At 39.7% G+C, this 13920-nt stretch overlaps 1 protein-coding gene and 1 pseudogene across 3 annotated transcripts in view; one reads left to right on the top strand and one right to left on the bottom strand.

Annotated features, from left to right (window-relative positions):
* Positions 1 to 13920, bottom strand: part of GPRIN3 (GPRIN family member 3) — a 61150-nt gene that overhangs the window by 11269 nt on the left and 35961 nt on the right. The window contains exons 2-3 of one of the 3 annotated variants that reach the window (XM_028117760.2): positions 2837 to 3003; positions 1180 to 1532 (exon numbers count right to left, since the gene is read on the bottom strand). The exons of the other annotated variants lie outside the window; for them this stretch is intronic. The gene's annotated coding sequence lies outside the window, so the exon portion shown is untranslated. The remainder of the gene's footprint in view (positions 1 to 1179; positions 1533 to 2836; positions 3004 to 13920) is intronic. 3 annotated transcript variants of the gene reach the window in all.
* Positions 8617 to 9264, top strand: LOC114220093 (peroxiredoxin-1 pseudogene; annotated as a pseudogene).

Genomic DNA, 13920 nt, shown 5'->3' with positions numbered 1-13920 from the left:
CAGACACGAGCGCGCGCGCACACACACACACACACACACACAGAAGTTTGCAGATAATTTTAGGGGATTCATGCCTGGAAACCTCCCCCAGAGTGTCCATTAATAGCCTTTTTTCTAAGGAAAAAATTTCACAAAACTCAATTTATCTGCCTCGCATTACTGTTACAGCATTTAAAGGAAATAAGTTAAATAGCGTAGTTTTGGGAAGATAACAGATACATAATCATGAATTATTAGTATTTTTAAACAATTATTATTTTGGCATCATTTACCCAAGAAGGCAGGAACCGTGCAATATATTTTATAAAGAGTCTGTTTTAAGTGGTCCAGCCAAAATGTTTACTTTTTATATTCTCCCAAACCCCTGTCTAAAGACTATCATTGGAAGAGGAACTTTTAGCTAATCCAAAAATTAACCCAATAATGAGGTTTTTCTTTTTAGATCACGTGTAAGACATGAACTTTTGGGTTCTTAGCAAAATCAAGACTTGGGTTTTAGTAACCTTGAAAAATTAACCCCTCAATAGCTCCATTTTCCTACACGTGGAGATAACTCATAGCTAAATATCAAAGTTGCTGTTTAAAAATGCCTAAAATAATTTAAAAAAAATTTAACTCTTCTGGGGGAAAATGATTAAAATACTCGTTTTGTTACTGTCTCCCTTCTTTAATCAAGCTGGCTCTTCTCATTTTCTTGGTTTGCCTGATAGATATCCAACTCTGAATGTTTTCATCTTCTTTCGCAACTCAGCTTTGAAGGACTTCAATTTCGAGCTTATTTTAATTGCAAAGAGAATGCAACAGGATCTCGTGGCTAACTGATGGTTAAAGCAACACGCTATTAGCAATAAACTAAGCAGCTCTGCATTTGCATTTTAAAATCCTGTGTGAGATATGATCAAAGCTGCCCTGCATCCCAATTCTCTCAGGATATATTTAGCGCCACCAACCTTACAAACAAGTGTTCTTGTCCTTGCTTCGTTCCTCCCTGACCTTGCCCTTTTCCTTGGCTGCGGTACTTCCCCCCTTCTCGCCCCCCCAGCACACACACCATGGCGATCTCATTAAAACCAGGCCTCCACTCCACCTGCTTTCCCTCTGGCAAAGGCAGCTCCGGTGTGTGCCGGGTGGGAACCTAAGTGGAGACCCTTGTTACCCAGCTGCGGGCTGAAGGCTTACTAGTGATTTCTGCTTTTAGCTCCCGTCAGACAGGGTCCAGGAGTCTCTCCTCCCACACTTGGGTCTTTAATCATGTTGAACGATGAGAATGTGCCTGGTGGAGGTACTTGCGGTGAAGGACCTAGAAATGGAAAAAGCTGTGCACGGAGCTGGTCAGTCGGGGCTCTCATGTTCCTCGAGAACAAGGAAACCAGGGAGAAGGCAAAATGTGAAGTAGACAAGATTCCTTGGGGCCTCGCGTCTGGACCTTCTGCAGAGCTGCCTTTTTGGTGTTTGTAAGGAGGACCCGAGTGGCTGGGCTCTTGAGAATGAACAGTTTCTTGGCTGAGGTCAGAATCTTCTTTGGGTTTGCTCTGTGAGTTGTGATTAAAAACAAGAATCAACAACCTGTCACTCTTCTGCTTTATAGTCTGTAAAACACTGTGTTAGGCATCATGAGGTACTTCCAAGTTTTGATTTTTGCCCTTAAGGAGATTTGAATCCATTTGACGAGACAAGACAAATTCAGTCAGAAGTTATAAATGAGCAAGATAGTATATAATTAAGTGACTAATGCTGGGGTAATAAACTCTACAGTAGTTCAAATCAGGGGAAAGGCCAATACTTTTTCTTCAATTGACATTTCCTGGTACAATGTTTTCGTAGGCTAGAAAAAATTGCCTTTCATAGTCTAACGAAAAATGGACAGTTGAAATTAAGAGAAAGGTGAAGCAAGTAATAGTAAAAAAGAATGGTCTTTGATTAAAAAGAACACAATCCCTGGGCACCTGGGTGGCTCAGTTGGTTAAGAGACTGCCTTCGGCTCAGGTCATGATCCCGGAGTCTGGGATCAAGTCCCACATCGGGCTCCCCACCCCCCTCATGTACACTCTCTCTCTCATTCTCACTCTCTCAAATAAATAAATCTTTTAAAAAAACATAATCCCTTAAGTCACACTGAAACAATTAGGAAGTACTGTTAAATCCAGTCATTGTTTTATTTTTTTTATTTTTTTTAAAGATTTTATTTATTTATTCATGAGAGACAGAGAGGGAGAGAGAGAGAGAAGCAGAGGGAGAAGCAGGCTCCCAAGGAGCAGGGAGCCTGATGCGGGACTCGATCCCAGGACCCTGGGGTCATGACCTGAGCCGAAGGCAGACGCTTAACCATCTGAGCCACCCAGGCGCCCTCCAGTCATTGTTTTAATAAGCCGAGTGCCTTCTTTGTGTCAGATATTCAGGATACAAATATAAGTAAGATATATTCATGTTTTTGAGGAGCCCAAGTTTCCTGCAAATCATTAATTTCAATACAATATAAATGTTGTAACAGAAACAAATAAACAAAAACACAAATGTACTATGGAAGCACATCATTTTATTTGGCAGAGACCTTGGGTTAGAGAGAGTGAAGAATTCCTAAGGTTGAAAAGATGTATTTAACGTGATAGAGAGGCAGAAGATGTTCATCTAGGTCAGAGTTGCTCACCCCTGCACCACTGACATTTTGGACCAGAACTTTGTGTGGAGGGAAAGCGGGGGTGGGCTGTCCTGTGCTCTGTGTTTCTCCGCATCTCTGGCCTCTACGCAGGAGGTGCCAGCACCACTGCCCTCCCATTTGTGACAATCAAACATGTCTCTGGACATTGCCGAAGGGCCCCTGGGAGGCAAAACTCACCACGTGAGAACCACGGATTGAGCATGTGAGCATATTCACCGTTGATAATAAAGAACATCCTTAGAATGAAGACCTGTGAGTTGAAGAAATTTCGAACTTCAGCTACATAGGAATTAATGATGTAGTCTTCCGCTCTCCTGTCAGAGACAGTGTTCTTTATAGTCTACCTGTGAGAATGCAAATTAGTACAACTTCTATAGAGAACAATGTGCTAATACTTGTCAAAAATACAAGGTCACATACACATTGACTCAGCAACTCCACATTAGGTGCTAACCTTATGGGTAAAATAAATAAATATACTTATTGATATATGTACAAGGTTATTCATTGCATGAAATAAAAGATTAGAAGCAATCTAAAAGTCCACTAATAGGGAGAGGGTCAGTTATAAAAATTACGGTACTTTCATATAATGGTATACTAAGCACCCATATTTAAGAAGGGAAAACTCTTCATGTATTGATATAGAATGATCTCCAAAATATATTAAGTTAAACAACAAACACCCAGTGATAATTAAAAAAATCTTAAGATACAAAGCAATGTTTAATATGCATTTGTATTAAGAGGGGGCAAAGAATACCTTTTGCTTGTGTGTACATCAAATATCTCTACAAGGGTGAGTAAGAAATTGCTATCAGAGGAGGGGAACTGGTGCCTGAATTTTAAACTATATAAATGTTTTGCTTATTTAAAAATAATAAAAAAAATTAAAAGCTGGTGCTTCTCAAATAGGCAAAACTGAACATTCACCTGTGCTGAAGCTTTTCTATCAGGGATGACAGATTTATGCTGGTCTATCCTTCCACACTCTTTCCATCTGCTCTTTGCTATGCAAGCAGGTTAGTCTGGCCATGAAACTAGTTAAAGGAAACCATAATTCCCTTATCTATCCTGGCTATCTACAAGCTCCACGCTAGGCAATGTCATTATTTTTCCCAAAGTCAACAGCTGACAAATGCTTTTTAAAGTGATGCCTGTTGGGCCACCAAAAAAAAAAAAAAGTTTACTTAAGTTTCTTTTCCCAGACTCTCTGACTCCTGTTTATCAGTTGATTTCTTTTTCACCCTCTTTCCTACTCTTGGTAGTTCTAGCAGCTGGTTCTCAAATTATATACATCCCTCAAACAATAAATCCAAGAATGGCCGAAAGCCAAATTCTATGAAATTGGGTCAAAACATTGATGAAAATGATTAACTTATTTATTTTGTCTATACGATGAGAATTGACTAAATGTAAAGATATAAAGTTTAGAATACATATTTTAATTGCCAGTTATCAAGTCCACCTCTTCGAACGGTACCAGGCTTCCCTGAGTGGATCACATCTCACAGCAGCGCAATATCAGGCCACCTTACTTGCTCTTGATTCATCAATTCCAAAAACCTGCCCTCCACTTGCTGCTAATGTTATCTTTCTAAAACAAACATACAGATATGACACTTCTCAGTGCAAAACAATTTAATGGTTCTCCATCACCTGTAAAATAAGATACACTCTCCTTAGCCCAGTTTAAAAAACTGTCTTTTATTCTCTGATTCATTTCCCTTTCATGACTGGTGTCCTCTCTCATTATCACTTGACAGACCTTGTATGTTACTTTTCTTCCAACAGGTTTCAAAGAAGGCTTATCTTCATTTTTACAGAGGAGAAAATTGAGGCTCCAAAAAATCCAACTCACCCAAGTTGTGTGTTTAATAAGTGGAAGAGTTGGAATTCGAGACCAAGTGAGTCTGATTCCCAAATTCTACTGCCTCCAATAGCATGGGAATGGGAGGTAAAAATGAACTCACTATGTATGCGGATGAAAGAGAAGACAGCAAGTGATCAAATTTGAAAAGCACTTTTGAAAGATAATTTTCCCTAAGACCTTCTCTGATAACATCAACCAAAAGCAACTATCCAGTCTTCTCATCTCCTATAGCAGCTTGTTTATTGTTTAGCGACCTCAGGGTACTGAGGACATTTTGCCTCATTCTCAGTTCTCCAGACAGGAGGCACAGCCCACACAAAGGCAGAAGCTTGTGGGGCAGAGTGAAGAGTTCAGCCTGACAACTGGAGCTGTGTAGGAGGGGAGGTTAGAGAAGGAAGGTGGAGGGATCACACAGGGTTTCTTGAGGTCTTTGTGCATGTGTCTGTCACCCTCTCAGGCAGGTCCTTCTAGACTAGGCTACTGCTAAATTGCAAGTCTTCTGACTTCCCACTCTGTCACTTTGAAAGTTCTATGATTACTGGTTTTGTTTTGTTTTTTTCCATGGCACTAATCACTTTTTAAAATGCTGAAACATTTACCCTACTTATTGTGACTATCATATATTGACTGTTTTCTGGACATGCAGGTTGGAATGCAGGCTCTAAGAGGGCAGCATTTTTATCTACTTTTGCTCATTTTTATAGCCCAAGTGCCTAGTGAAGTGAACGACCCATGATAAGTTCTCACAAACACGTGCTGAATGAACGGATGTTGCCTTTTGCATTTCAGCCTACCTTTATCGTATGCCATAGTTTCTATGATTTTCATTTAGTTTCTACTGGCATTTGAAGATAGATTTTTCCTTGAGGACATACATATACAGCCAAGGTAACCATATATTCTAGAAGTTCTGGGGGGAGGAGTGTAGTTAAAAATACTGAGTTATATTACCACCATAAGTATTCTTGTACATGCCTCAATTTTCATTTAAGAAGATGTGGTCTTAACAAAAAAGGACACACACGGTATGGATATATCTTTTGTTCTTTTTTCCCGTTGGCTAATTTAGACAACAAATTCTATTCCGCCAAAGACATCTACTGTGTATGGAGATGGGCATCTTCTTACTGCAACTCTAGATGGGGTATGTCTTATTTGGGTGCTTGTACATAACTGATTACAATGTCTCTTTTTGCTTAAAATACTGAGGAGAACATGTAATATATAAATGAATTTATAGGAAAATACCAAGCATTAAACACAATTGTTTCAGATATGTCTTTCCAACCTAGAGAATACTTATATTTGCTCTTCAGATTTTTTAAAACATTTCTTAAAACTTTGTGATGAATTCACTAAGGTAAGAGGCTTATACATATCCTACATATCCTAACACTAAAATCCCAGATTACTATGATTTGGTACAAGTTTAAACATTAAAATGTTGTTTGACTTCCAATAACATTTTAACTGATGCTTATTTACTATACTATTATTGGACCAACCTTCCTTCCTTCCCTTTTTCTCTCTTCTTTTCCCCCTCCCACTTTTTTTTTAGTTGGTATAAATCTAATATAATTTATTTGCCAATATTTTATAATAAATCATAAAGCAAGAAAATAAATTAATATGCTGCTTTTCATCACTTATATTGTAACCATCTTATATACTTTTTAGCCAAAATTATAAGACATGTAAATTTTTAAGAAGCTTCCTAGGTGAAGCTGACAAGTCTACAGTGTTAAGAACCACCATATTATATCATAACCTCGTCAGGTAAATCAACACAAAACACCATATTTGCCTATTTAATTGGCAAAGATTAAAAATATTGTTCAATGTTTGCAAGGGTGGGGTGAGAATGGCATTCTCAGTCATGTTATAGGTGCACAAATTGATGAAGAACACTGCAAATATCTATACTCTTTGAACCAATAATTCTATCAGGAAGTGAGCCTAAAAAAGCAAACAAAATAACTGGAAAGGGTTTATGACCAATGGGTTTCATTGTAGGGTTATAAGTAGAAGCTCTCTACATAACCTCCACCTAGTTGATGAGCTTTCTACTCCCAGGATAAGATTTACTGATGGAGCTCATGACTCATGGAACCTTGGCAGCTGGTGAGCCTGCCTGGTTCTGCTCCTGTTACTCATGCTGCATGAAAACTGAGAGTCAGTGGCTCTTCTTGAACTTGTTCATACCATTTGTCTTTGTTCTTGTCACCACATAATTTGACTATATTCCATTAAAAAATGGGTGAAACTAGAGTGCAAATGTGTTTTTGTTTCTTTGAAACTAAGTTTAATGGTTTGATAAAAACCTGACAAAGGTGGGTTGCTAAAAAATGTAGCTATCGAGTTAGGAGTGACATAGCTGTAAAAGAGGAAAGTAATTATGAACACTTAACATTCTTATTCTCAATTAGGGATATTTTGCTTCACTGTAAAAACTGAAGTAGAAAAATACTGAGGGTCCATTATGAATTTATGTAAGAAAGAGGATAAAAAAATCCAACCAGTGGTTCCATCCTCAAAGAAAATATCTGCCCTGTGTCCAAAGGCTAGGGAATGATGCAAATTCAAATGTTTTAAGTTGGAAGAAAAATCTTAAGAATATATGTATTGTTTTTATAATTCCTCATTTTTCTCTAATTGTTGATCAATTGTATCAACAAATTATGATGCTATAGATATAGGCAACAAGAAATATGTATCTAATATGCAGAAAATATTTATGTAGAAAAAATATCAGAAGGAAATATACTAAAATATATGGGTCTGATTTATGGTGAGATTATGGGTGATTTTTAAAACTTTATTCTTTTGTATTTTTAAAACCTTGTAAATGTGGTCTTATTCAATGGTGTAGAATGTAGCAAAAAATGTAAAGAAAAGAACGGAGAAACAAGATTCCTACCAAATCGGACCCCAAAGCCCCAAGGTTTCACATTTTATAATCTGTGTTAAATCTCTTGAGTTTCCCCTTGCTAAGAATATTCACAGTGCAAAAAGTGGGAAGGCTGAAGCTGCACTTCTAGATCTTGTTTTATCTCAATGTTCTCTCTCAGTTTTCAGATATTACACCTGCTCTTTGCCTAACCCAGTTCTGCATGAGTTCCAAGTATATAATTAGACTCCACAAGGTATGTGGGAAGAAATCTGGGGTTAAGCTTGCTCTGCTGAGGCAGTCCTGTATGTTGCTGCTTTAGAGTGAGTACTTAACCAGCTTTAGAAGGTCAACAATCACCCTGACCTAGAGAGGCACGTGATGGCTATGCTTCAAGAACATTAACATGCCTTTTCTAGGAGTTGCTTATCACTGCTTCTCATTGGTCCTTGACATTCTTTCCTATCTGGGCCCCAGTCAGTCTCTGGTATCTGGTTTAAGCCATTTAGATGCCACAGTTATTTCTTTTCTACTTCTGGCTCTAAGAAGTATTATCTTCTCTGTTTTTTAATGTCTGTAAGTCCTCCATGCTTTGACCTTGAATGCCTGGGAATCTCTGAGCTGTACAGGGGGAAGGAATTCAGAGAAACAAAGAGAAAGGTGCAGACGTGGGGAGACTATACCATTCATTCAGGGAGGGTGGGGGCTGTGCTGGAAGTGTAAACACCGAGTACTCCTAAGCAGGGGTATCAGTGAAAATAGTTCCCAGCTAGTACACACCTGGATGTGCCTGACTTGTCAATTTGGATGCTCTTCGTGAAACAACTGATAGTGGTATGAAGTTACATACAAGTGGCTGTGGGGAGCCAAAAGCTGAGATGTTAGGTTGGCTGAGACTGGAAAGTCTTAATGGCATTGTTAACAGATCTGGGCTTTTTGGTAGGCAGTAGGAAGTTACTATATGATTTCCAACAGGCCACGGAAGCAATTAGGAAGTTTATAAAGGAAGCAGATTTTAATTTGTACCAACCAGCAGGGAAGAGTCCACAGGTGGGGAGGTCAATTATGAGGCTACTGCTACGTAAGAGGTAAGGAGGAATCTATCAATGTTGTTAGAATAAATATAAAGAAAAAGGGGGGGCGTCTTCTTCCTGCCTTGTCTTCGGCGTTTTTGTTCTCAGAGCTGCCGATAGCAAGATGTCTTCAGGAAATGCCACAATTGGGCATCCTGCCCCCAACTTCAAAGCCACGGCTGTTATGCCAGATGGCCAGTTCAAAGACCTCAGCCTATCTGACTACAAAGGAAAATGCATTGTGTTCTTCCTTTTACCCTCTTGACTTCACCTTTGTGTGCCCACGGAGATCACTGCTTTCAGTGACAGGGCAGAAGAATTTAAGAAACTCAACTGTCAAGTGATTGGCGCTTCTGTGGATTCTCATTTCTGTCACCTGGCATGCTTCAACACACCCAAGAAACAAGGAGGACTGGGACCCATGAACATTCCCTTGGTATCAGACCCCAAGCGTACCATTGCTCAGGACTATGGAGTCTTAAAGGCTGATAAAGGCATCTCGTTCAGGGGCCTCTTTATCATTGATGATAAAGGTATCCTTAGGCAGATCACGGTAAATGACCTTCCCGTCGGCCGCTCTGTGGATGACTCTGCAACTGGTTCAGGCCTTCCAGTTTCCTGACAAGCGCGGGGAAGTGTGCCCAGCTGGCTGGAATCCTGGCAGTGATACCATCAAGCCTGATGTCCAGAAGAGCAAAGAATATTTCTCTAAGCAGAAGTGAGCGCCGGGTCGTTTTAGGGCTGGGCTGCAGTGGGTGGCCATGAAAACAAAATCTCTTTTGTAACGTTGTCATGCTTAGAACATAAGACTTTAGACTCTGTGCAGATGTGGTATGGGGACAGGACAGGCCTTTCCTGCAGGGGTTGGGGAGGCCAGCCTTCCTTCCTCTGGAGAGAACGGCCTGAGCTGTTATGGGGCAGGCCAGCTGTTATGTACAGTAGCAGGGCATCACTTTTTGTCTTGTGTTGTTTCTATTAAACTTGAACTGAGAAGAAAAAAAAAAAGAGATTATGAAAACTATGGCTGAGGTGGTATTAGAGTGTCTAGTGATGGGTGGCATATAGGAAGCCAGGCTAGGAAAAAAAATCAAGGATGATCCCAAGATTTCAAATCAGTGATTAGGAGAATGTTGGGGGAGACCACCAAGACGACTCAAAACAGGAAACAAAGCTGGACTAGATTCTAATGGGTGGCTGTGTGGAGGATGGGTGAATGGCATGCAAGGGGAGCTTCAGCCACTCTTACCACTGCCGTCTCTCTGTCTCCAAGTCACTCCCAAAAAACATATAATCCAATAAAAATAGTGCACTTAATATGCAACCTCCATTTCTAATTACGTTGGTCCTGCAATTCCCTTCTACATAAAAATTCTGGAGCCATTACTAAGGTGCATGAGCAGTGAACGATGGAAATTGTAGGCTTATAGCCCAAGTGTGCTGGAGCTGGCCCACACAACTGGTTGTGTTCATCTCTTTCCTACTCTGTTATCATAAACATCATCACATAGGTAGCCTGAAATTGGCCATGGAGGGAATATTTACACCACAGAAATTGGCAAACTGCAAATCTGGATGTTTTTCTCCCAGAGAGCCTGTTGTTGAATATTTTATACCTCTCTTGAGCAATCAGCTATGAAATTTTTCTAAAAAGTAAAATTTTATAAAAGCTCTTGAATGATTATAAGGCAACATTTAAAAATATCAGTTGGAAGGAGAAGAAGGAGCTGCACGTATGATCTTTTCTTTTTTTTTTAAAGATTTATTTATTTATTTTGAGAGAGTGAGAATGAGAGAGAGACAGAGACAGAGAGAGCACACGAGAGGGGGGAGGGTCAGAGGGAGAAGCAGACTCCCCGCCGAGCAGGGAGCCCGATGTGGGACTCGATCCCGGGACTCCAGGATCATGACCTGAGCCGAAGGCAGTCGCCCAACCAACTGAGCCACCCGGGCGCCCTGCACATATGATCTTGAGGTATGCTTGATATACATGGCTTTGAAGGTTCATGAAAGGTGGGATGGTGGGATTTATTCCCACCCAGAGGGATCTCTGAACATTTCTAAGTTAATCACTGGTTCCCTGAGGGGAAAACTTCTGATTTTTCAAACAGTATTTAATACTCTGGCACAAATTATGTTTTTCAAAGATGACCACTGTGGGTGGTTCCTGCTCTCGTGCTCCCTATTGGCAACGGTCCCACTGGATATTCTCTACAAATGTGGTTAACAATTCAACTGAGCAATAATGAATTCTTTTCAGGGGGCTAGCATTTTGAATGTGTGAAGCAGTTATTAAAGAGCAAATCACCTCAATACTGTATACCACTAAACTTTTTCAGGGCGCCTTTCTGGAACTAGGTCTGTGTTAAAATGTCCATCCACCCCTATACAACCTCATCTTCTTGGTCTTCTCCTCCCTCTTCCAAAAACCTACTATAGTTTGTTCACTCTTCTTATAATGAATGATTTCTAAGGCTTAATTCCCCAGCTATGAAATTTATTACAGAAATTATTCATTAGAGGGCACCTGGGTGGCTCAGTCATTAAGCGTCTGCCTTTGGCTCAGGTCATGATCCCAGGATCCTGGGATCGAGCCCCGCATCGGGCTCCCTGCTCCGCGGGAAGCCTGCTTCTCTCTCTCCCACTCTTCCTGCTTGTGTTCCCTCTCTCACCATGTCTCTCTCTGTCAAATAAATAAAATCTTAAAAAAAAAAAAAAGAAATTGTTCATTAGAGCAGGCAGGATATAAGAGGTGATTATACCTGAATGACATTTTGGTTGGATTAAGGTTAAGATACCCATTATTTAAAACCATATTCTCCTACTCAGGGCAAAATGCAGTTCTTCAAGCCTACTCAAGTATTAGAAAAAACAACAGATTGTACAATAGGGATTCCCATTTATCCTCAAGGAAACTATTAGGTGCTACAAAAGAATCCAGTCTCTTGCTATGTGGTTTGATACATAACTGGTGCTCAAAAATGTTTCTGGAAAGAAAGGAATATTTTTCTGTAGCAGCAGGGTTCCACTGCATGAAGCTTTAAACAAATATTTGAGGAACTACAGGAATACTTTTGCTTAAAATAGTTTTAGAACTGTCAGATACATTTAATCAATAGCATGGAAATCTTGAGCATTTGTTCGTTCTCTTAGTCATCTTGAGTATCAGAACATATTTCACAAGATTTGTTGATTATCATTTTAAAATTACCAAAATAGAACAGATAGTGATGTTAAAAAGCTAAAGGAAGTGAAGAAGGGGAGGTGGTAAACTTATTCACCATAAAAAGGACAAAACAGTGGGAGAAATACAGAGAAAAGGGCTTCTCCCTATCTGGTGTATCTAATAGTTCAGCTTCTCCCCAGGGACGAAGAAGGTAGATTAACACTGATGACTTCTGAGATCTATATAAAATCTGGTGACGAGATAAGTCTCCCTGTAATTTGCTTTTATGCTAAGGAAACAAAGGTCAGTTAACTAGAATCAAATAACTTACCCAAATTGCCAGAAAATGTAGTATCTCACTGGCTTTAGGAATACAAATGGTTTATCTTTTCTTATTCTTGCAAAGACTTTGTTTTTCCTGTATGTATTTCACCATATTTGGCATTTTTAGATGTTTGCTTACCATGGCATCCCTCCTACAAATCTCATGCATAATATACACAGGAGAAATAATAACTAATCACGTATATTGCTAAGGGCCAAGTGAATGAAACAAAACATGAAGTACAATGCAGAAGGTGGAACTAGGTGCAGCTAAAAAAGATGTGTGCATTGCAGAAGTGGCAACTGAGGGAGAAGGCAAACATTACAGAGGCTGCAATGCTCAGGGATAGGTACAGTGGTCAGGCTGTGAATCAAGAGGATTTGATTAATATTATGAATACAATATGTCAGACTGAGGAAAGCTGAACTATTATCTTGAAGAGTGTACACTCCATCATATAGGTTAGTGATGTGTTATTGATGTGGAAATGTATTTTATTGAGCACTTACTTTGCTCCAGGTTTTCTGATGTCCTAAAGGCTTCATAAGCATTATCTCATTTAAAACCCACAATAATCTTGTGAGGTAGTACTCATTTAACTCACTACTTTTTAAAAAATAGTATGGTTTTTTTTTTTTTTTTTTAAGATTTTATTTATGGGCGCCTGGGTGGCTCAGTCGGTTAAGCGACTGCCTTCGGCTCAGGTCATGATCCTGGAGTCCCGGGATCGAGTCCCGCATCGGGCTCCCTGCTCGGCGGGGAGACTGTGTCTCCCTCTGACCCTCTTCCCTCTCATGCTCTCTATCTCTCATTCTCTCTCTCTCAAATAAATAAATAAAATCTTAAGATTTTATTTATTTATTTGAGAGAGAGTGAGAGCGAGAGTGAGAGAGAGACCATGAGCGGGTGAGAGGCAGAGGAAGAAGCAGTCTCCCCACTGAGCAGGGAGCCCGATGCGGGGCTCGATCCCGGGACCCCAGGATCATGACCTGAGCCGAAGGCAGACGCTGAACTGACTGAGCCACCCAGGCGCCCTACATTTAACCCACGTTTTATAGCTGATGAAGCTCAGGAAATTTAATTAACTTACCCAAAGTCAATAGCTAATAAGCAATCCCACTGACTTCAGAGTTCCAATTCTTTCAGCTCACAGAAATGCTAGGACAAGGAATGAAGTGCATAGGATAGGAATGGCAGCACAAAGACCAGTTGGCAGTACGTGGGAAATATGGGATATATTAGGGGGAGAGGAGTATAGAAGATGGATAAGTGGTTAAAACAATAGCCTGGACAAGCAGTGAGAACAGAAGTAGAAAGAGAAAAACATGGATATAGCACATCTTCTGAGGGAAGAATTACCAGGACTTGGACTCTTACTGGTTAGGGAGGATGATGGAAAAAACAAGGACCTGGAGCCTGGGCCTGAATATTGGTGGAAAGGCTGTAAAAATTGTTTTTAATAGAAGACTTCAGGAAGTGGATGGAAAGGGGAAGGCTGTAGTCACAAAATGGCAGTTGCTGGTGCTGGGTGTCGAGGTAGGTTATAATGTACCACAATGCATACATCTCTGCTAGCCCCATAAGGAATTTTCTTTCAGTTTTATGGTCAGTCATACATACCATTATGGTGGTCATGGATAATGATAGCACTTACAATTTTAAGATTTATAAAAATGAAATATTTTTTTCACATTCTCAATTATTTTGGGGGTATTCAACTCAAACTTCCATTTCCCCTGATTTTGTTGGGTACCTTTTGATGTAATGTTTCTAATTATTATTATTTTTTAATGTTTCTAATTATTTTAAAATAATTGTGGCTAATGGGAATTTTGCTTCAGTGGAATATTTAGGATATCACAAATTTTTTTCTGCAAATATATCACTTATACCAGTGGATTTAAGCTTTTTGGACACAATCCAATATATAAAAAATTATA

The sequence above is a fragment of the Eumetopias jubatus genome, unplaced genomic scaffold (genome assembly GCF_037043125.1).
Source record: "Eumetopias jubatus isolate StellerSeaLion01/CBP00866 unplaced genomic scaffold, mEumJub1_p1.0 scaffold_2, whole genome shotgun sequence".
NCBI classification, from domain to species: domain Eukaryota; kingdom Metazoa; phylum Chordata; class Mammalia; order Carnivora; family Otariidae; genus Eumetopias; species Eumetopias jubatus.
The sequence above is the reverse complement of the archived record's forward strand: the minus strand, read 5'-3'. Positions and strand labels throughout refer to the sequence as shown.